Source organism: Xyrauchen texanus, chromosome 7, assembly GCF_025860055.1.
Source record: "Xyrauchen texanus isolate HMW12.3.18 chromosome 7, RBS_HiC_50CHRs, whole genome shotgun sequence".
In the NCBI taxonomy this organism is placed as follows: Eukaryota; Metazoa; Chordata; class Actinopteri; order Cypriniformes; family Catostomidae; genus Xyrauchen; species Xyrauchen texanus.
Genome location: NC_068282.1, coordinates 28,025,315 through 28,048,829, shown reverse-complemented (window position 1 = coordinate 28,048,829; position 23,515 = coordinate 28,025,315).

Below are 23,515 nucleotides of genomic sequence, written 5' to 3'. Positions count from 1 at the left end.
TTCACTTGATTGAAACAGAACAGCACCATGTCACCTGAAGGACAACAGCTGCTCATAACAACTAGAATGATCCTGTGGATCGAGGGACGGTTAACCAGGTTACGGCCATCTAAAATCAGACCCTCTAAACATCTAGACACAGCAATAAATCAGCCATTGAATAGAACAGATCATGTCTGCTGATGGGTAACAAATTCAAGCAGCAGTGCCGACACTGCTGTCTGCCACTGGTCCTTCAAAGTAAGGCCCGCAATTTCCCCCCTTCTCTGCCCCTCATCTTTATGGGCAGTTTATCTGGCAGAGTATAAATGGAATCAAAGCGGAAGAATAATATGTGCAAAATGGGTCTGGACGCTCACTAGGGACCAATAAAAAAGAGAGCAATTTCCCCAATAAATAATTTGCTCTGTTTATGTTGTTGGTGGACCTAAACACAGAGTGTTTAGGCCACTGGGGTTGGCACACTGTAATCTAGCTTTGGGCGTGGGTCTATTAATGCCATTTCCATATTCAATGCCTCACCTCCACATTCTCGCCTCCTTTGGAGGAAAAAGGGCTGCTCCTAGGCTCATAAATACCCCAGGGTCCTCTAGCTGATGCCCAGTAATACTTGCATGGCTCATTATTTAGTATGTCAATGCTATTTTACATGTTAAAGCACCTCTGTTGCCATCTAATTTATTGCAGGAATATCAAACGTTGGAATGGAATGGGGTCACCCACATTTTCATGACACAGGAAATAAAAAAAAATATATATATATATATATATATATATATATATATATATATATACAGTCAGTCAAGTCAAGGTGAAAACTTGGAGTCAGCTTTTTTTTTTTTTTTTTTAAATGGGTGGTTTGAAAACTAAAAAACGTAATAACAATAATAAAAAAGCAACAATAGTGCGGCATTAGTCTGTTTTCATTGTACGATAATTTTTCTGCTTTAATTTATTTATTTTTTCAAATGGGTGGTTTGAAAACGAACAAATTTAATGACAATAATAAAAAAGCAACAATAGTGCGGCATTAGTCTGTTTTCATTGTACGATAATTTTTCTGCTTTAATTTATTTATTTTTTCAAATGGGTGGTTTGAAAACGAACAAATTTAATGACAATAATAAAAAAGCAACAATAGTGCGACATTAGTCTGTTTTCATTGTACGATCATTTTTCTGCTTTAATCAGTCGTTTCCACATAAATCATTCAGGTTACCTTTCTTCTCTAATTCTCTTGTTTTTTCTATTTTGGATGAAATAGGGCAGCAACTATGAGAATGCTGTTCTGGCTTTGATGAGATTGTGCAGTAATTATATTTTTCTGACAATAACAATATGAACAACAACAGTGGCAGTGCTAATCCGTCAGTGAGAAGGCCCACTTCTGCATCCTGCTTGCAATGATTAGCTCTAATCTAGACTGCTGCTCTGTTCACAAGAGAGATGCACTTCCGAACACTACTGCGTCTGTTTTGTTTTTTTGTCTTTTATTAGCTTGTTTTTATACACTCTCTGTTTTTTGTGTACGCATTCATCATCAATCAATAGAAACAAATATGTGATGGTGCTAAGTTGCAGATCTTCATCAGAATTTGTGAGTGCATTACTGTATATCTTATAAATTTAACAAAATTCAACAAATGTCACATCATACTTAAAGGGTTAGTTCACCCAAAAAAAATTATTATCTCATAATTTCAATGTCAGTCAATGTCTTCTGAAGCGATTCAGTTGGTTTTGGGTAAGAACATACCAAAATATAACTCCTTTTTCACTGTACATCTTGACAGCAGTCTCTTGGCGATCAATAAAGTCTGTCACCTCTTCTCCATTATGAACCTGTGTGTGTGTGTGTGTGTGTGTGTGTGTGTGTGTGTGTGTGTGTGTGTGTGTGTGTGTGTGTGTGTGTGTGTGTGTGTTTGTGACAGACCTACACCTGAAGAGACCATCGGTAGGTGTAACATTCTCTGACAACAACAAGTAGTTTTAACCAGCAAGTGAGATACTGGCTTCAATATAATGTTATCAGAATGATTTCGAACTGGTGCAAGTTCATAGTGGAGGCTACTCAAGGTGCAACGGCAAACATAGAAACCAGTGATCAACAGAATATCCCGTCACCCGACGCAGCCGCTTAAGCCAAAAACTCTTTATAGCATGTTGTTGGCATCTGAGTAAAACACGGTGTGACTGTAGCTACCTTCAGCCCCATCTCTCTGTTTAATTGAGGATTCTGGTGCTAGTGCGGCTATCCTTATGAGGACTTTACATAGATATAATGATTTTTATACTGCACAAACTATATATTATATCCCCTAACTACCCCTACCCCTAAACCTAACCCTCACAAAGAAATTTCTGTATTTTTATATTTTCCAAAAAAAAATTGTTTAGTATATTTTTTAAGTGATTTGAATTATGGGGACACTTGAAATGTCCTCATAAACAACATTTATAGCATAATACCCTTGTAATTACCAGTTTGTAACCTAAAAATGTCCTTGTAAACCACCCAAACCCACCCACACCCCCCACACACACACATCTCAAAACCCCCCACCTTCCATTTTGTACCCCCTCCCTCTTCTTCTACAGAAGTAAATTATCAAAACTGTGTTTGAAAGTGAATGAAGGGTGACTTGCTCTCTCTCTCTCTCTCTCTCTCTCTCTCTCTCTCTCTCTCTCTCTCTCTCTCTCTCTCTCTCTCTCTCTCCCTCTCTCCCTTTTCTCCTTTCCTCTTTGACATCTCAGTTTTTTTTTCCTTACTTGCCACCGTTTCTGGGCTAGGTGATAACTGCCGGTAATAGGATTAACATTGATTTCTTTTTACAAGAACAGAGATGTGCCGGTTCCAGCTATTTATTGAACTGCCGGCTTTGAACTATCAAAACTGACTGCTGGAAAAGACCTAATGCAGCATTTTAAAGAGATGAAAAGCCTTGGTGCATTTCTTTCTCTCTTTTTGTTATTCTTCCTTTCTGTCTCTCTCTCCCCCTCTCTCTTTTGTGTCACTCCAGGATAAAAGAGAACAAACTGGTGCCACTGTTCTAAGCCTTGTTAATGACTTTATTCATTCACATTGTTTTCTTCACCATTCCCTCATCATACTATAGTCCTGGTTGGATCCGAGATTTTATTATTGTATCCTGATTTCTTCCTCACCTTAAAATATGAGATCCATAGAGACTTAGACCATCCCAGGCTTTAATGTTTTTTTTTTTTTTTGCTGTATGTACTTCAGTTATAGAAAGACTGATTCATTTGACCACAAAGCTGTGATAAATACACAATAATACAGGTACAAATTACCTAAATTTGTCTGTACACATCATTCATTAAAATCATTCATTGTGATACATTTACTGTATGACAGATGCTTGTTTAAATTCAGTCTCTATATCAGATAGTGACTGCATTAATTATTAATGCTTTTATGTGTGTTCATATTTCCACTGTTCAAGCCAACACGAGAGGTGGATAAAGATAAAAAATGTATTATAAGAGCTCATCAAATCATATAAAGGAGACCAGGGCTAGTTGTCACATGGGGAAGTTGACAAAAGGGCTTTATATCAGCAGCAATATCACCCTGCAGCTCTTGTATGATTGCCCTCTAAAGCTAAGCAGGGTTGTACCTGGATGGGAGACCTCCTGAGGAAAATTAAGGTTGCTGTTGGAAGATGTAATAGGCCAGCAGGTGGTGCTCACCCTGTGGTATTCGTGGGTCCTAATGCCCCAGTATAGTGATGGGGACACTATATTGTAAAAAGGCACTGTCCTTTGGATGAGATGTTAAACTGAGGTCCTGACTCTTAGTGGTCATTAAAAATCCCAGGGCACTTCTCATAAAGAGTAGGGGTGAACCCTGGTGTCCTGGCCAAATTCCCTTATTGGCCTCCTAATAATCCCCAGCCCTGAACTGACTACATCACTCTACTCTCATCTCCATCAATAGCTGGTGTGTGGTGAGCGTACTGGCGCACTATGGCTGCCATTGGATCATCCAGGTGGATGCTGCACACTGGTGGTGGTTGAGGAGATTCACCCTATACTACGTAAAGCACTTTGAGTGTCTAGAAAAGTGCTATAGAACTGTAAGTAATTATTATTATTTGTTTTCACTAGAAGTGGTTTTGTATGTTGGCTTCAATATACTCTCACATAACACTTTATTTGGAACACTATGGTCCTAATAATGTGCCCAACATGGTCTTCTACTATTGTTGCCCATCCACCTCAAGGTTCAACATAATGTGCATTTTGAGATGCCATTCTGCTCATTACAATTTTACAGAGAGGTTATCTGAGTTACCATAGCCTTTCTGTCAGCTAGAACCAGTCCTGCCATTTTGTTTTGACCTCTCTCATCAGCAAAGCGTTTTCGTCTGCAGAACTGCTGCTAATAGGACCATTTTTGTTTTTGGCACTAATCTGAGCAAACTCTAGAGACTGTTGTACGTGGAAATCCCAGGAGATCAACAATTACAGAAATGCTCATTCCAGCCCGTCTGGCACCAACAAGCATGCCATGGTCGTAATCACTGAGATCTTGTTTTCTTCATTCAATAGGTTGATGTGAACATTAATTGAAGCTCCTGACCTGTATCTGAATGATTTTATTCATTGCACATATATATACATATATAATGCCAGTTTCATAATATATTTTTAATAGCTTAAATTTTAATAGTAAGTGAACACAATAAAAACACATTGGCATAAATTAAGGCAGGACTCAACTTTTTAGTTTTACTTTGTTCATAAACCTCAGGTGAGGGAAGGTTGTCAAATTTTTTGGGGGGGGAATGTTTTGATATGTGTTGTGTCCAATTTATGAATTATTATTATTATATTATTATTATAAAATTTAACTGAAAAGCCTATTATAGGATGTTTAATGGAAGGGTCCCTTTGTGACAGCTTACCCCATGTAGTGTGACAACATGCCCCACTATAGGGTCAACATTTGTTCTATTTACTGCATTTTTTCCCCCTTGGCATGTTTGTAGTCTTTAAGTGTGGCCAAGCAACAACACATTGGATCCTACGAGCCTTTTGATCATCACAAACTTGTTTGTCTTTTTTTCCCATATGCTGAAGCTTGCATGTTTCTCTGCATGTGTTCATGAGTTCCTTTTTCTTCACTTGGTGCTGCTAATTGCTTTGGAGTGAGTATATTGATCATTGTTACTAATCAATTGGGCACACTAATTATTGTTAAAGCCTACTAATTGCTGGCCATTTTGACACATTAGCCTACCTCTTAACAGACATGTGACATACATATCTGCCCATTGTTCGTTCATTAGGTTTGATTATGATGACACAAGTCAGATGCCTGCATGCACATAAGATCTGCTGAGATCTTCAATAATTCAATGGAGAGAAAATCTATGTAACTATTATTATTAGTGCAGTATTATAAGAGAAAGACAAAATGCAGGCCATATCAAACTGCATCACATTGCGTTAGTATACAACAGCCATTCTGAATAAAACATTAAAAAGCAAAAAGCAGCAAACTAGAATAATTCATTCACAACGTTTATGGGGAACTATACCATTTAGTTTAGATTAAAATCTATATAATACATTTTACATTTTGCTCATCATAATAAAATAGCATCTAAATTAGTCAGGGGAGCCGTTTGGAACTTTTTTGCAAAAATGCCCTTTTTCAAATAGGATATATTGCTCAGAGCATACGAAGAAAGGAAAATGTGCTAAATAGTTCCAACAGGTTTAAACTCATTTAAAGATTATTTTATTAGTAAGCCAGTAAATAGAAAATAAATAGCAATGAGCCTTGATTATCCATGGAATGACTCAGCTTAAACATTGTATTATTACTATTATTACTATTAAAACGTCCAATTCACTGGTCCATAAAGTGCATCCACGGATAGCCTCATAACTGTCACTTAGAATGAAGCCTTTGCCCAAACATATATACCCAAATCAACTGGAATGTCTCCATGAGGACTCAAAATCAATTACACACAGAGTGACAAAGAGTGAGAGAACACTACACCTCCCCCCACACTCAGAGATCAACGCTAAGGCCCAGCCAAAGCACACAAGAATAAATGCAATCATTAGCAACTGGTGGTGCTAGCTGCTGCAAATGGGCGCATCAGTGAAGATTTATGCCCACTCTAGACTGGAAGTGATTTATTTATTCCTGCTTGGCCATGCAGATCATTAACCTCCGCTGTATCTCAAGGGAACGACACCTGGGGTCGCCGCACCATTGCTCAGACAAAAGAGCACACACATGGAGACACGTGGGATACACACGCCTCTCACCAGCCCCTCAGTGCTGCTAGGGCTGCCGAGGGGGGTCATGACCACTGGTGTGTTTCAAATGTGGCTGAGGAAAGGTCATGGAGGAGGGAGCAGGTCATCAAGCTTCACTTGTTGCAGCGTTATTTGTAGAGAGGGACACACAGGTTGCATGCTGTTTGGGAGGAGTAAATCGGTAAAAATAGTTATCGCAAGAGAGAGGCATGTTCCCCTGGATTTTACATCATGGTTAATTTGTTTGATCACCTGTGCCCTGCAAAGGCAAAATGCAGTGACTACGGCAACAGTTGAACAGAGAAAAATGGCTTTCAATTAATTGATTTTAATGTGTATTTTATGAGAATGCTGCAGTTTTCAGCTCGATCTAATTTTTATTCATAGCTATACACTCACCTAAAGGCTTATTAGGAACACCTGTTCAATTTCTCATTAATGCAATTATCTAATCAACCAATCACATGGCAGTTGCTTCAATGCATTTAGGGGTGTGGTCCTGGTCAAGACAATCTCCTGAACTCCAAACTGAATGTCAGAATGGGAAAGAAAGGTGATTTAAGCAATTTTGAGCGTGGCATGGTTGTTAGTATTTCACAATCTGCTCAGTTACTGGGATTTTCACGCACAACCATTTCTAGGGTTTACAAAGAATGGTGTGAAAAGGGAAAAACATCCAGTATGCGGCAGTCCTGTGGGCGAAAATGCCTTGTTGATGCTAGAGGTCAGAGGAGAATGGGCCGACTGATTCAAGCTGATAGAAGAGCAACTTTGCCTGAAATAACCACTCGTTACAACCGAGGTATGCAGCAAAGCATTTGTGAAGCCACAACACGCACAACCTTGAGGCGGATGGGCTACAACAGCAGAAGACCCCACCGGGTACCACTCATCTCCACTACAAATAGGAAAAAGAGGCTACAATTTGCAAGAGCTCACCAAAATTGGACAGTTGAAGACTGGAAAAATGTTGCCTGGTCTGGTGAGTCTCGATTTCTGTTGAGACATTCAGATGGTAGAGTCAGAATTTGCTGTAAACAGAATGAGAACATGGATCCATCATGCCTTTTACCACTGTGCAGGCTAGTGGTGGTGGTGTAATGGTGTGGGGGATGTTTTCTTGGCACACTTTAGACCCCTTAGTGCCAATTGGGCATCGTTTAAATGCCACGGCATAACTGAGCATTGTTTCTGACCATGTCCATCCCTTTACGGCCACCATGTACCCATCCTCTGATGGCTACTTCCAGAAGGATAATGCACCATGTCACAAAGCTTGAATCATTTCAAATTGGTTTCTTGAACATGACAATGAGTTCACTGTACTAAAATGGCCCCCACAGTCACCAGATCTCAACCCAATACAGCATCTTTGGGATGTGGTGGAACGGGAGCTTCGTGCCCTGGATGTGCATCCCACAAATCTCCATCAACTGCAAGATGCTATCCTATCAATATGGGCCAACATTTCTAAAGAATGCTTTCAGCACCTTGTTGAATCAATGCCACGTAGAATTAAGGCAGTTCTGAAGGTGAAAGGGGGTCAAACACAGTATTAGTATGGTGTTCCTAATAATCCTTTAGGTGAGTGTATGTACATACCATTTAAACATACATTTTTGTATGTTTGGATAGATGCCTAAACATATAATATGGACAAATTGATAGCATCGGAAACATAAACATTTTAATATATTTAGAGCTATAGAAATGTAAAAATATTTATTTTATTTTATTTAAATATACATTTTTATAAATATATTTGTAAAGTTACATTTGTTTTATTTTACTGATTAGTTTATATATATATATATATATATATATATATATATATATATATATATATATATATATATATATATTATTTATATATAACAGTTACTTCGGTCTTCAAATCTAATTGGACAAGAGACGTTCCATGAGCACTGATGGTCTGACACCATCTGCACTCGGACTCTTCACTGTGTGTCTCACTCTGCTTGTGTTTGTCATCCTAAACTAAAGTGTAAAAGCAGTGCATATGTGTTAAGAGCTTCAGCATTAAGGCTCATCACAGCTGAGAGACACAACATACTGATTGATTACAGAACTCATGGCGCTTACCTCTTGCCAGAGTTTCCACATTAGATACATACTGTTTAAAATGGCGAAGGACATTGCATTTTCTATAGGGAATGACTCTTGTGCACCGGCTACCACGAAATAGAGAGGAATACCTCCGCTTGGAAGGCTATTTTTTCATGGAGAAGCTGACCTTCAGAAAGCTGACAGCATCTCTGCTTGGGTGTGGCAACTGGTGACTTCAAACTCTCTCTCTCTCTCTCTCTCACACACACAAACACACACACACATACTCATCCATCCTTGTTTATCCAATAACTTATTCAAAACAGCACAAGCCGTGATACTATTTCTGAAGTAAAAATGTTGAATTACTAACGAAGGCTTGGACGCATCATTTGTTTTGAACCAGCAACGGCAGATTCTGATCCGTCATGTAAGAAAGTAGTTCCATGCACAAATGCGTTTTTATGACCGTACTCAGTTTTTCCTATTTTTTTTTATATTTACTTGTACATTGAACTGTTGTATATAAGCAATATCACACTCACAATTGAGTTATATGTCCCTAAATCAGCACTGCATTATATATACACTCACCAACCCCTTTATTTGGTACACCTACATCTACTTATATATGCGATTATCTAATCAGCCAATCATGTGGCAGCAGTGTAATGTTTAAAATCATGCAGATATTGGTCAGGAGCTTCAGTTAATGTTCACATCAACCATCAGAATAAGGAAAAAATGTGATCTCAGTTATATTGACTGTGGCATGATTGTTGGTACCAGACAGGTTGGTTTGATTATTTCTGTAACTGCTGATCTCTTGGGATTTTCATTCACAACAGTCTCTAATGTATAAAGAAAAGTGTGCAAAAAATGAAAATTTCCTGCTGCAGTTCTGTGGGCAAAAAAGGCTTTAATAACAGAGGACAGAGGAGAATGGGAAGAATGGTTCAAGACGACAGAAAGGTGCCAATTACCAAAATAAGCACACGTTACAACAGTTCTACACAGAAAAGCATTTCTGAACATATAACACGTCGAACATTGAGGCGGATGGGCTACAGCAGTAGAGGACCCCTCTGGGTACTGCAGTGGGAACAGACTCACAAAAACTGGACAGTAAAAGTTTGGAAAAATATCACCTGACAAATCTGGATATCTGCTGAAGTACACAAATGGTAGGCCCACTGCAGCCTCAGTTTTCAGTTCTTAGCTGACAGAGGTGGAACCCAACGTGGTCTTCTGCTGTTGTAGCCCATCCACCACAAGGTTTCACATGTTGTGCATTCTGAGATGCTATTCTGCTCACTACAATTGTACAGAGTGGTTATCTGAGTTACTGTAGCTTTTCTGTCAGCTCAAACCAGTATGGCCATTCTCCGTTGACCTCTCTCATCAACAAGGTGTTTTTGTCCACAGATCTGCCACTCACTGGTTGTTTTTATTTTTTTGCACCATACTCTATACACTGTGACTGTTGTGCGTGAAAATCCCAGGAGATCAGCAGTTACAGAAATACTCAAACCAGCCCATCTGGCACCAACAATCATGTCATGATCAAAAAAATTCCCATTCTGATGGTTGATGTGAACATTAACTGAAGCTCCTGAAATATCTGCCTGATTTTATACATTACACTGCTGCCACATGATGGTGATTAGATAATCGAATGAATAAGCAGATTTACTGGTGTTCCTAATAAAATGGCCAGGTGAGTGTATAGATAAACTGTATATACATAAAAACACGGTAGGTAATTTTTTAATTTTGAAATTAGTGCAGAATTTGACTGATACAGCTGCTATGGTGGATGAAGACAAAGATCATTAAAGGTGCAATATGTAATAATTTTCATGTAATATTCACCTTTTTTTGCCAATGTGTGAACGGCTTGTAAAGCAACATATAAAATGAGCCCTTCCCGGACTTCATAAGTTGCCTATTAAAGCCTGTAGATGGATTTTCAAGCAATGGGAGCGGGTCGCTTTTGCCGGGAAAATCCAAAGGATGTGACGTTTATGCGTGCTCCCAGGAGCCTTGCCTCAGTGCTTCTCTTCCACTATTCAACAGCGTCCACAGACAGTCTGCAACACTAGGTATCTGAGAGATGGTTTCCAGCTAATGTCCGGCTCCAAGCACAACGCCAACTCCTACACAAACTTAGAGTAAGCCAAAAAAAAATAAAAAAATGTATCTACTGGATCCAGTCTGGCTAAGCGGGAACATGATCATGGTCGAGCAAAAACTAGAGTGAACATCGGCAGGGCATTTGATTCCCTGCACTGCAGAGATCGACCTGGGTGCATTGGCAGAATAAACTAAAAGAGTGTATTCTAAAAGAGTATAATTCCTAAAAGAGTATATTCTAAAAGAGTGGCACACATGGAAACGTCCTTTCCTTCTGTTATTCTTGGTTGTGCTCGTTATCTCTTGCCTTCTGACCGCCACGATCGCTGTCTTTCGTGCCTGGGTGCTGCCCACGCGGAGACATCGTTCGTGGATGCGTCGTGTTCTCACTGCGAGAACATGACCATGGCAACGTTGTGGTCGCGGCATGTCTTTGTAAGAAAGCAAGCCACCCCAGCGGCTCCCTGCCTCGGTCATTCTACCTACGGGTTTAAGGCCAGCGTGGCTAGCACTGGGGGCGATTTGGGGACCTCAATGGGACCACCTCCCAGGCCCTCGAAGGTGATAAGCTCTCAAGCGCAGCATTGGAGAGCGGACTCGTCCAGTCAGATGCGAAAGCCTCGGCTGGGCTTCCCCCTTCAGTCACACGCTGACATGGAAATAACGGACGTGCTTTCCCGGGAAGCCGTGAGCGTCGGGCTGGAGTGGAACCCTCCTCTCTCCCCTGAAACCTTGCGGCTCGATGATTGGTTCCTGGGCCCGCAGCGCCACTCACAGCCACACCCCGCCCCAGTCCCTCTTGTCCCGGAAGTGCATGAGGAGCTGACATGATCGTGGACGGCACCTTTTACTGCCTGGTCCAGAACATTCGGCTCCTCCGCCCTCACTAACAATGCCCCAAGTTGATAAGGCGCTCGAGGTGAACCTAGGCCCGCAGAGCACCGCCACCTGGCGCGGGCGCCTGAAGCTCCCGTCTAGTGCCTGTAGGTTTACGTCGTCCCTGGCGGCCAAATCCTACGGTGCCGCTGGACAAGATGCCTCCGCCCTGCATGCCATGGCTCTCCTGCAAGTCCACCAAGCCAAGGCACTTAAAGAGCTGCACGGGGGTAGTTCCTCCCCGGGATTGATGCAGGAAATGCACTCGGCAACCGAACTCGACCTCCGGGTGACAAAGGTCATGACATGGTCACATGGGCGGGCAATGTCTACCTTGTTGGTCCAGGAGTGCAACCATTGGCTCAACCTTTACATCCCAATTTCCCAGGCTGGCCTATTCGGCGACACCGTCAAGGACTATGCCCAGCAGTTCTCTGCAGTGAAGCAGCAGACGGAGACCATCCAACACATCCTGCCCAGAAAGCGGTGCGGCTCAAGACCCCACACCCCGTCTGCTCATCACCAAGGGCGTCCCCCTGCGGCAGCTGCACTGACTCCACTGTGGACTGCCCCTGCGGCCTCACCTCAGCTTCGAGCCCCCAGCAGGAAGTAGACGCCACCTGTCTCACGGCCGGCCACCAAGAAGAAGGCTTCGAAGCGCACCGGAGACGGCCAACCAGGGACCAGGAGACCTGCTGTTCCGGAGCTGGTGAACAGACCACTCCATCCCCCAATGGAGGGCTGGTAGGAGAATATTTTTTTCCGTTTCATTGAATTTCGCCACACGCTTAAGTAGCTGCAGTACCCAAAAGTTTAACAAAAGCGCAGTTTCCTTATTCCCTGGGTCACAGATCCGGTGTACGACACTTCGATGTACCTCGACTCAGCACAGCCACAGGGCTCAAGCCCCTTCAATGTGGCACCTCTGGCTCTGCCCCACCGCAAGGCCCCACTTGCCAGTATTTCCGATGAGATTATCCCCTTGGTCCCCATCGCCCGGAGCTTGGACACGTGGCTTGTGCTCCCCAACCCATCACGATGGCTGGCCCGGACCATCTGACTCAGCTACACGATTCAGTTCGCCACAACTGGGAATGCTGCTACCTTGCATGTGGAATAGAGCCTGCCCCTCCTTCATTGTACCAAAGAAAGGCAGTGGGTCGCGGCCAATCTTGAACCTGCGAGTACTGAACTGGGCTCTACACAGACTCCCGTTCAAGATTCTGATACACAAACGCATTCTAGCAAGCGAACCATCAAGATTGGTTCGCAGCGGAAGACCCGAACGACGCGTACTTCTACATCTCAATTCTACCTCGATGCAGACCCTTCCTGCCACTTGAGCTAGCGGGTCGGGCATACCGGTACAAGGACCTCCCTTTCGGCCTGTCCCTACTCCCTCACGTCTTCACAAAGGCAGCAGATGCAGCTCACTATCGGGATGTGTTGTGTGCGCACAGGGACCTGGTGCTCATGCACATCAGCTATCTAGGGCTTCGGGTCAACAAGGAAAAGAGTAAGCACCTCCCGGTTCAGAGCTCTTTTCCTGGATTGGAGTTGGACTCAGTCTCGATGACGGCACGCCTCATGAATGGGCGCACACAGTTGGTGCTGACCTGTTTGAAGGCGTTCAGACAGAAAACAGCGGTTTCACTGAAACTGTTTCAGAGGCTCCTGGGTCATATGGCGTGGCCACACCGCTCGGGTTGATGCATCTGAGACCGTTCAGCACTGGCTCCAGACTCTAGTCCCGAGATGGTCATGGTGCTGTGGGACACATCGCGTGGCCATCACGCCGGTCTGTCGCTGTCTCTTCAGCCCTTGGACCGACCTCACATTTCTATGGGCAGGTGCTCCCCTAGAGTAGGTCTCCAGGCGTGTCGTAGTTACAACGGACGCCTCCAAAATGGGCTGTGGCACTGTATGCAACGGATGCGCAGCCACCGGCTCCTGGATTGGCTCGAGTTGTTGACAATACTGCTCACCCTGCGGAGGTTCTGGATGTTGATCCAGGGCAAGAACGTGTTGTTTGGACAGACAAAACCGCAACGGTGACATATATCAACCATCAAGATGGCTTACGCTCCCGTTGTAGGTCACAACTCGCACGCCGTCTCCTCCTCTGGAGTCAGCAGCACCTCAAGTTGCTGCGAGCCACTCACATCCCGGCGACCACAACACCGCATCGGATGTACTGCTGCGATAGATTACCCACAGGGGAGAGTGGAGACTCCACCCTCAGATGGTCCAGCTGATTCGGAGTCTATTTGGGCAGGCGCAGGTAGAGCTGTTCGCTTTCCCAGAATCCTCCCACTGCCCGCTTTGGTACACCCTGACTGAGGCACCCCTCGGTATAGATGCGCTGGCACACAGCTAGCCCCTGCACTACAAAAAAATGTGTTTTCCCCAGAGACTTTGCAAGGTCAGGGAGGATGAGGAGCAGGCCATCCTAGTAGCACCCAACTGGCCCACCCAGAATTGGTTCTCGGACTTCACGCTCCTAGCATCAGACCCCAACCTCCCTCCAGATTGAATCCCTCCAGACCGTGCCTCGTTCCCTCATGGGACCTCTCTGTAGTCCTTCGGGGAGCCCACTTTGAGCCCTTGGTGTCAACACAGCTTAAGGCACTCTCTTTAAAGACTGCTCACTTCCATAAAGAGGGTAGGTGACATGCAAGCATTCTCTGTCAGTGAAACATGCCTGGAGTTTGGCCCGTGCTACTCTCACGTGATCCTGAGACCCCGACCGGGCTATGTGCCCAAGTTTCCCACGACCCCATTCAGGGATCAGGTGGTGAACCTGCAAGAGCTGCACCAGGAGGAGGCAGACCCAGCCTTGACTTTACTTTGTCCAGTGCATACTTTACACATCTATTTGGATTGCACGCAGAACGTTAGAGTCTCTGAGCTACTCATTGTATGCTTAGGTGGACAGCGGAAAGGAAGCGCTGTCTCCAAGCAGAGGTTTGCCCACTGGGTCATTGATGCCCTATTCTTTATTTGAGCAGCTGACTTGTCCCGAAGGGCTATTCGATGCTCATAACAGTGTCGGGGGAGGTTACGAGTCAGCCTGGTGTGCTGGCTACGAGGCACACAGTAGTCTGCCCGTCTCGCACCGCCAGTTCACATAACACAGTCCAGCTGGTTGTGGCGTTTTTGTTGGGGACCCCTAGTGTCACTTCATCAACACAACGTTGAGTGAGTGTAAAAATAAATGTGATTGCACTGAACATTAATCTCATTGATTATAAGTTCAATAAAATCAACTGATTAATTCCATTAATTTGATATTCATGGATTCAAGACAGATTCATAAACTTTTGTACATTTCTAAAGTTGTTCATACGTAAAATAGTTCCCCTTCTGTCGCTCTCTCCACGTTGTGTCGAAGAAGCGACACTAGGGGTCTCTCTTGAGCGCTGATATCCACCTCTGATCTATGAAAAAAGGCCAATGAGAGTTGGCAGCCGGTATTTGCATGTCCCGCCCCCGGACATACGGGTATTTAAGCAGCGCAAATATGGGAGTTCATTCAGAAAATTTCTTCGGAGCCGATGGTCTGTCTGCAGTTTGCTGCGAGTTACACACCACTAACGTTCCTGTTTCCTCTGACGATCTGCATGCTGTTGGATTTGACGGCGCACAACAGCGGCTTTCTCCTTCACATTGCATGGCATGCATTGTTGCCCCTGAGCGCTTCGACAGTGCAGACACACACACACACATTGTGTATTTAAAAGAGCAAATTCCTATTAAAAGAGTAATTTCTCTAAAAGAGCAAAACACAGCGGCGTTGAATGTCCTTTTCAGGATGCGTCTTTTTCAAGATGCCCTTCCGCCCCTGTTTTGTTCCTGGATGCGGTAGAGTGCTCTCTGCTTCAGACGGCCACAGGCGCTGTCTCGTGTGTTTGGGCCGCGATCACACCGAGGCGGCGTTTGTGGATGGCTCATGTTCTCACTGCGAGAACATGACCATGACCACGTTGCGGTCGCGGCTTGCTTTCAACAGAGAGCAAGCCACCCCAGCTGCACCCCGCATTGCTCCTTCTTCCCATGGGATTGAGGACGATGCGGTTGGTGCTGGGGGTGATTTGGGGGCGGCAGCGGGTGCAGTTTCGCCGGGTAGCCCCCCGCGAACCTCACGTTCCCCGACACGCTTCGCCTCACGGCCCGGCTGTCTATCCTCCCGAGCCCGAAGCAGATGAGCTTGCCGCTGCATCGGAGAGTGTGATGTCTGATGCCTAGGACTCCCCTGGACTGCCGCCTTCGGGCCAGCAGGCCCAGGCTGAGGCCGACGCTCAGATGTCTGACATGCTTTCCCGGGCCGCCGTGAGCATGGGGTTGGATTGGAACCCTCCATCCTCTCCACAGCCTTCACGGTTGGATGACTGGTTCCTGGGGACAGCGCGTCGTTCGCGGCCTCACATCCCCCGGTCCCGTTTTTCCCGGAGGTGCATGACGAGCTGACGTCTACGTGGAGAGCCCCGCTCTCCGCTCGTCTAGGTGCCACCCGCTCCACTCTCACCACCCTCGACGGCGGAGAGTGCCACAGATACGGGGCGATTCCCCAGGTCGATAGGGCAGTTGCGTACCATCTATGCCCTGGTAGCCCTACGTCCTGGCGTGGCCGCCCCATACTACCATCCAAGCCCTGTAGGACAACATCCTCGCTCAACGCGAAGGCCTACAGTGCGGCTGGATGCGCTGCCTCCGCCCTGCATGCGATGGCCCTCCTGCAAGTCCACCAGTCCACTCCTACTTTCCACACGAATCCTAAGACGGCCGTGTGACGTGTCTACCACTTTTCCTCCCCAAGAAAAAGGGCAGGTGTGGTCTCCGCAGGGTCTGGATAAGACCCCCTTCCCTATATGCTTGTAAGGGTTCCGGCGTGATTGCTCTATGCGAGAAACATAGAGAGAAAAGAGGCCCAGCCAGGCTGGCCCGTTCCCATGTTGGCAAACATTGCCTTGTTCCCCTCCCAGGGTAACTAGAAGGATTCTGATGTTCTTATGGGGCATTGGGGAAGGGTACGTGCAGCCAGGTACAGACGATGCACGGCACTGGATGAAATCCCTGCCTGCCTCTGTATCGGCGGTTCACGTACACGGTTCAGCGCATGGCAAGATTGGAATGGGTCCCCTAGTGTCACTTCTCCGACACAACGTGGAAAGAGCGACAGAAGGGGAACGTTTGGTTACGTATGTAACCTCCGTTCCCCGAGGGAGGGAACGACACGTTGTGACTTTCCTCCGCCATGTCGCTGAACCGAGCCACTGTTGTGGCCGGACCATTTCCGGCTCCTCAGAAAAATCCTGAATGAACCCGTATTTGCGCCGCTTAAATACCCGTATGTCCGGGGGCGGGACATGCAAATACCGGCTGCCAACTCTCATTGGCCTTTTTTCATAGATCAGAGGTGGATATCGGCACTCAAGAGAGACCCCTAGTGTCGCTTCTCCGACACAACGTGTCGTTCCCTCCCTCGGGGAATTCTGTCAATTCGTCAATATTGTATGTTTCATTGTCTAAGCAAATTAAGTAAATGTTTGTGTACTAGAACTAGGGATGTTCCGATACCTATGAGTATGAGTACCTTTTTTTTGTATTCGCAGATACCGAGCAAAAACTGTGATTTAATGAGAAAAATGTATCGTTTTCACATGCAAAAATAATACAATTTCATGTTGTTATTCTTTCATTTGATTAAAGTTTTAATGTATTTATTTAAACACAATTTTGATGATACAATTGAAATAAACCGCTGATATTGAGTTCATAAAAAAACAGGTATTGGACATGCCTGTTTTTTTCTGAACTCAATATCAGCGGTTTATTTCAATTGTATCATCAAAATTGTGTTTAAATATATACATTAAAACTTTTTGCTGTTAAATATTCTCACTAGGATATGACGTGATTTTAATCTGTGTGCTGAATGTTTACTCAATGACATTGGTAAGTCAGATGGTATTGATTTTTGGTATCAAAGCATTTTTAGGAGTACAAATACATGAGGACAGCATCGGACCCTATTCCGATACCAGTATCGTATCGGTGCATTCCTAGCTAGAACCACACTTTACACAAGAATACCTACGAATACTTGTGAGATCACGTTACATTTTTACACTTACATTTACTCTGAGTCTGAGAATTGTTGAGCAAAATTTGTTATAGAACAGACCATAGTTTAAGACCGAGGTTTTCAAACTGTGGTCTGGGGACCCAAGGGCCAAGAAGGTGAAATAAAATGTTCACCTCAACTTTTTTATTTCTCACAAAACACTAAACAGAAACAAAACCTACCACATTGCTTTCTTTAACACCTGTTTGTCACTATACACAGCAAAATACTCCTGATGAGATCATCGAGTGCAATGTCAAAATTTTGAGTTTGAGATAATTTTATCTAATATTTAATACTTTTTTAAATGTTGCATATTTATTTAACCAATGAGAATATAACAAAATACTTATTTGACATTTTCAGTTTTGTTCAAGATGATTAAAGGGGACCTATTATGCAAAATTCACTTTTACATGGTGTTTGTACATAAATGTGAGTCGCAGTGTGTGTACACAACCACCCTACAATGTTTAAAGTCCACCCACTCCTCTTTCTTATATTTCTATTAATCAAAAACAGTGTGTCAAAATTAACGGTTTTCGTTTCTGCTCTATACTGATCTCACTTTTCAACAGGCCTCGCCCACGACTGGTGACGTTTTTTCCATGCTGGAGCAGATACAGTGAGAAGAATAATGTCTCAGCTTCGTAAGCATCATAAATGTTCTGTTGTTGGCTGTAAAAGTGAACATAAAAGTCTTAATTTACTCCCGGCATCAAAGCCACTGAAGACGCAGTGGACAAGCTTGACTGGTAATCTGGCATACCGGGCAATTTTCCAGTGGACCGATGCTGTCACGATCCCCTGTTGTCTGCCCCATCTTTCACCTGTCAACTGTCATAAACTACACTTCCCATAATTCCCTGCCCTCATCACTGCCCATGCACTTCATTGTTCTCACCTGCATGTCGTTTAGTCATCATTGTGTTTGTGTATTTAAACCCTGTTTGTTCCCCAGTCATTGTCGATCGTTGAATGTGGATGTTTGAATGTAGATGTTTGTTAACGTTACCTTTGCCCTCCGTGGATGTTTCCTCAACCTGTGTATCCCTTGGATGTCTTTCGTGTTTTTGTTTTATTTTCCCATTGTGGACGTTTTATTTGTTCCAGTGTTTGTCAAGTTATTTTGCAAATAAACCGCATTTAGATCCTCATCCCCCATCTGCCTTCTCCTGCTTTCATAACAGATGCACTTTGGAGCCGATCAGGGGCAAACTGGCCATCGGGAGAACAGAGCGAGCCGGTGGGTCGGCCGTGAAACGGCCCGAATATGCTAAAATGAGCAGCAGCGTTATGCAGAACGGACCACAAAACGGAGCCGCGATATGCAGAAAAACACAGCGAACCCCACATTAAAATTAAATACATTAAATATTTAAAAGTATATAATATTCTGTAACTTTAAATGTGGCAGTAATGTTCCTTAAATTTTGTGGCAACTGATTGCCTTGTTTTTTTTTTTTTTTAAGTTAGCCTAACTTAAAAAATATATATATTTTGCAACTTATAATAAAAAAAAAAAAAAAAAGCAAACTACATACAGTAAACATATCCTGAAAATATAATGTTAAGAGAAAGGAGTACAATATTGATAAAACATGAGGCAACATGAACATTTAAGACATTTGAAAGGGAAGCAACCAGCTCAGTCATGTATCTAAAGAGTAACATGAAGGCATGCTAACAAGAGACAAGTCATAAACAGAAAAACACATACTTAGCCAGAGTATAGTTACCTAGGATACATTGTCTACTACAGCTGCACTGGTTTTGCACCTCCATTAACTTTACTAAAACCACCTGTCTTTTACACTTTACAATAAAGGAATATTCCGGGTTCAATAAAAGTTATACTTGTGTAAGCATTAATAGCATGATGCTGATTGCCACAAAAGAACAATTTCTACTTGGCACTGCTAAAATTGAGGCTAATTATACATTTATAATGGAAGCTTGGCTTTAAATATATTAAAATTAGAAATTTATGAAAAGCTATTAATTTATAAAAGCAATTTTTAATTATTCGTATTACTTTACTAAGTTGAGCGCGCAATGCGCGCGCAATGCATTCTGGGTCGATGACACATATTGGTTGTGCCGGTTGTGTTCAGAACAGAGAGAGGTGAGCTAATGGCACTAAGTTTAACTGTAGCTACATCCGAAAAGTGAATATAATGCCACATTGTGCAGCGTTTGGTTGTAATTTCCAGTCCAAAGGCAACAGGGGGAGTGATGTAAGCCTCCACTCCTTTCCAAAGGAGAAGAAAATAAGAAAAGAGTGGGAAGTTGCTTGCGGACGAGTACAACTCCCTAAAGACCCACGGCTGTGTTCCCGTCACTTCAGCCCTGATGCATTTGAGGCATTTAGTTGGCTAAAAGAGCTCACAGGTGCAGCTAGTTACAAGCGAAGACTAAAACCAAATGCCGTGCCTTCAATTTCCCCCACAAGAAGCATAGCAAGCGTCCGCGCATAGCGAGTGAAAGCCGCACTAACAAACGACAAAGGCAAGCGACTCTGGACACTCTACTGCTAGGATGTAAACAACCCGCTCCTGCAGTCGCGGAAGACGAATCATCGGACACTACGCCAATCATGGAGGTAACCGACAATACACCAGATGCTGTTAATGAATCCACTGTAACGTTAGGCCTACAGTGTTCTCCTAGTATGGTTGATGCAGCAACGCAGACGGATGTTAACCAGTCGGATGCAGCGGTACAGTGGCCAGCTGATGTGGACTACCCGGTAAAAAAGGACCATAGTTACACAGGTAAACATGAAATTGAGATGGGCAAAAGAAATATACACTAGCAATTGGAGAGGGAAAAAATAGTGCAAATCAGAATTATCTGAGATTTAAGATTTTAAATATGTAGTTCAAGGCAATTCAGTTATTAATGAATAACTGCAGTTCATTATTAATAACAATTTTGTAATTGTAAGATTAAAAATGTAGAGGTAGATGAGCAGAACAGTGTTGACTTGGTTCGGGGGGCGGGGGTATTTCTGTGCGTAGTGACTGCTTGGTGAAAATAAAGCAAACGATGGCGGTAGATGTCTTATTAAATTATTTATACCGATAGTACGATCGTCTGCTCTATACTTAGCCTACCCAGGACAGCTGCTGACAAAAAGTGGAGCTCTTTACAGCAAACGCTCTCGTTCTCGCTTGGCATGGGCAAGCAGTAGCCGCACAGACACCATCTGTTTTGCCCTACTCGCGCTTCCTCAACTCTCTGATAATCTTGAGTGGGCCTATCGTCTTCCGCGTTATTCTCCTGATTTAAGCCTACGGTGCTCTCGGGTTCAAACTGAAAAGGCTGAACGGCAGACGTGTTCATCTCGCTACCTGTCAAAACGTAGCTAGCTAGCCGGTACATTGGAAAACGAATAACCGAAGCTGCTAGAGCGGCTAGGCTACAACCAGGCAACAACCTATACACGTCACTACCCAGAATGCATTGAGACGTAAATAAATATGGCGGCCTACGAGTGAACGGATTTTCGGCTTTTTTCAATAAAAACAAAAACATTTGGAGTTTTTTTGTATCACCTTTTTATAGCTGACGCACAATTTAATCTTATAAGGCCAACATGCTGCACTAATCGGGGTACCCTTTAAGTACAACAGAAATTCTGACCAGATTATAGTGAATTGTAGGATCTGTGAGTTCTCTGATGGCTGTTAACAGGGCAACAGCTGAAACACCAATATCTGGCTCTTCTGAATCTTAAGCCGTATATGCGGAAATGAGAAAATACGTAAAATATCATTGATATTTCATTTATTTATATTCATTGATATCATTTATATCATAAAATCTGTTTTAAATTAAATAATGTCCACTTAAAGGAATAGTTCACACAAAAATGTAAAATATATAAATATTTACTCATCCACACATTGTTTCAGACCTAAATTACTTAAATTCTCCATGAAAAACTAATAATTTTGTATTCTTTTGATTTCTTTTCACCATATAACGAGTGAAAAGTGATTCACAGCTGTCAAGATTCACAATATAACGCAATAAAACTATTGTTAGAGTAAAAGTAGTCAATATTCTTGTGCAGTATTTTAAGTCTTCTGAAGCCAGAAGCCATACTTTTATTTTGTGAGGTAAATAAACTGAATTTACTGAAATCAAAGATCAACTCCAGTTTACACAATTCAATATGGTCACATGTCAACAATTTCAAACATCATTGGTTCTGGTGTCATGGCATTGGATCACAAGACAAGCAATTACAAATAAGGTTGGATGTTGTTGAAGCTGTTACTGCATAGTGTGTGTGTACAGAGCATGTACAAATGCACACAGACAGTATGTACAGCACACTGCATAAAATGTGAGGAAGTGGAATTGGGCTTCAAATCTTGATTCTGCAAGGAGACTGCAGATGTCGAGATTTACAATGAAAAAGTAATTTTGTTATGTTCACATCTAAAACCTATCATATCTGTTAAGATAATATGTATTGAACCACATGCATTGTATGGCTTGTCTTTATGCTTTATACCCTTTTTGGAATTTGAAAGAATGAACACCTTTCTCATTGTATGGATATATTACCCATTGTATGTTCACATTTCAGTTTCATAACAAAATTCCATTAAATTAAACTGTGTAATCTTTAATAAATAAACTTTAATCAATTTTAAAGTTTTTTAAACTTTAATCAATTTTAGTTTTTTGTTTTTTTTTTCATTTTAATTTGTGAAAGATGTTGTAGAAATGTTGATACTCATTGATCAGTAATAGTCATTGCAAGGGAATGCCCCTGTGTCTGAGGAATGCAGAGGGGGAGGATCTGCTTCTGTTAGAGACCTTGGGATAAAAGAGGTGTAAAAAACAAGTCAGCCCTCCCCTTCAGCGTCTCGCTCATGGCACAGAGTAAATCATGTGTAATGACTGGGTCCTTCTTGCAAGAATAAATTATTTTAAAAGACTGTTTGATTCAGAGTGTCTCTTACGCAGTGATAATGGTTGGTTAATAATTTTTTGCCACAACAAATATTACTCAATTTGATTTGATGGATTTGATTTATGAAATTGAAATAAGTAAATAAAAAATAGGCCAAAATATATTTGTATGTGTATCACATCAAAAATCTTTATTTTCCACAGAAAAAATAATACCAGTTTGAGATGGCAAAAAAGTGAGCAAATGATGATAGAATTATCATTCCTTATCTGTCACTCACTTGACGATGTGGTGACACTCGGGGCACTTGTGCCCACAAATGCCGCCACCTTTTAAAATAATAAATTCTTTTAAAAGACTGTTTGATTCATAGTGTCTCTTACACAGTGATAATGGTTGGTTAATAATTTTTTGCCACAAAATTTGGTGTCAGAATATTGGGATTCCTTGGAAGTGCCTTCTGGACCTGAGAGCGGACAGTGTTTGGCCACCTGGACTTAGAAGTTCCAGCTCTACCTCATAAGCTTAAGAGAGAGGGGCCGACCGCATCAGGGCCAGGAGAAACTCCACTGGAATCAAATGAAAACGAACCCATGGCAACCCAAATATCTCTGATAAGAGACAACTAAATTATTTTCTTTTGGTATAAGAGTGAGTGAACCATAGTGGCTGAAACTGTTTTCTGTGGTACAAAAGGTTCTCGAGCAGAAACTGAGACCTACGAACAGGTCAAGAGGTTTTCTAAACAGAGACTGAGTTCTTGCAAAAATTGTTTAATTAGGTTAGCTGAAATACTGAGCGCTGGAACGTACTCCAGAGAAAGATTTTGAGCAAACCGTAATTAACAAAGTACTAGGGAGTGCACCCTTATCTGATCTTGGTTTAAGAAATCAGATCTGTTGGAGACGTCTGACAGATTATTAGACTCGCGTCGAACGGTAAATCCACAGAGGAACAGAAACAGCCAGTATGGGGAAATATCAAAGCAAGCTTGCCAAATTTTATACACCAGTTTTCTGTCAAATGAGAAAAAACTATAGGAGAAAATGTATGCAGAACATAGAGAAATTGATCAAATACCATGA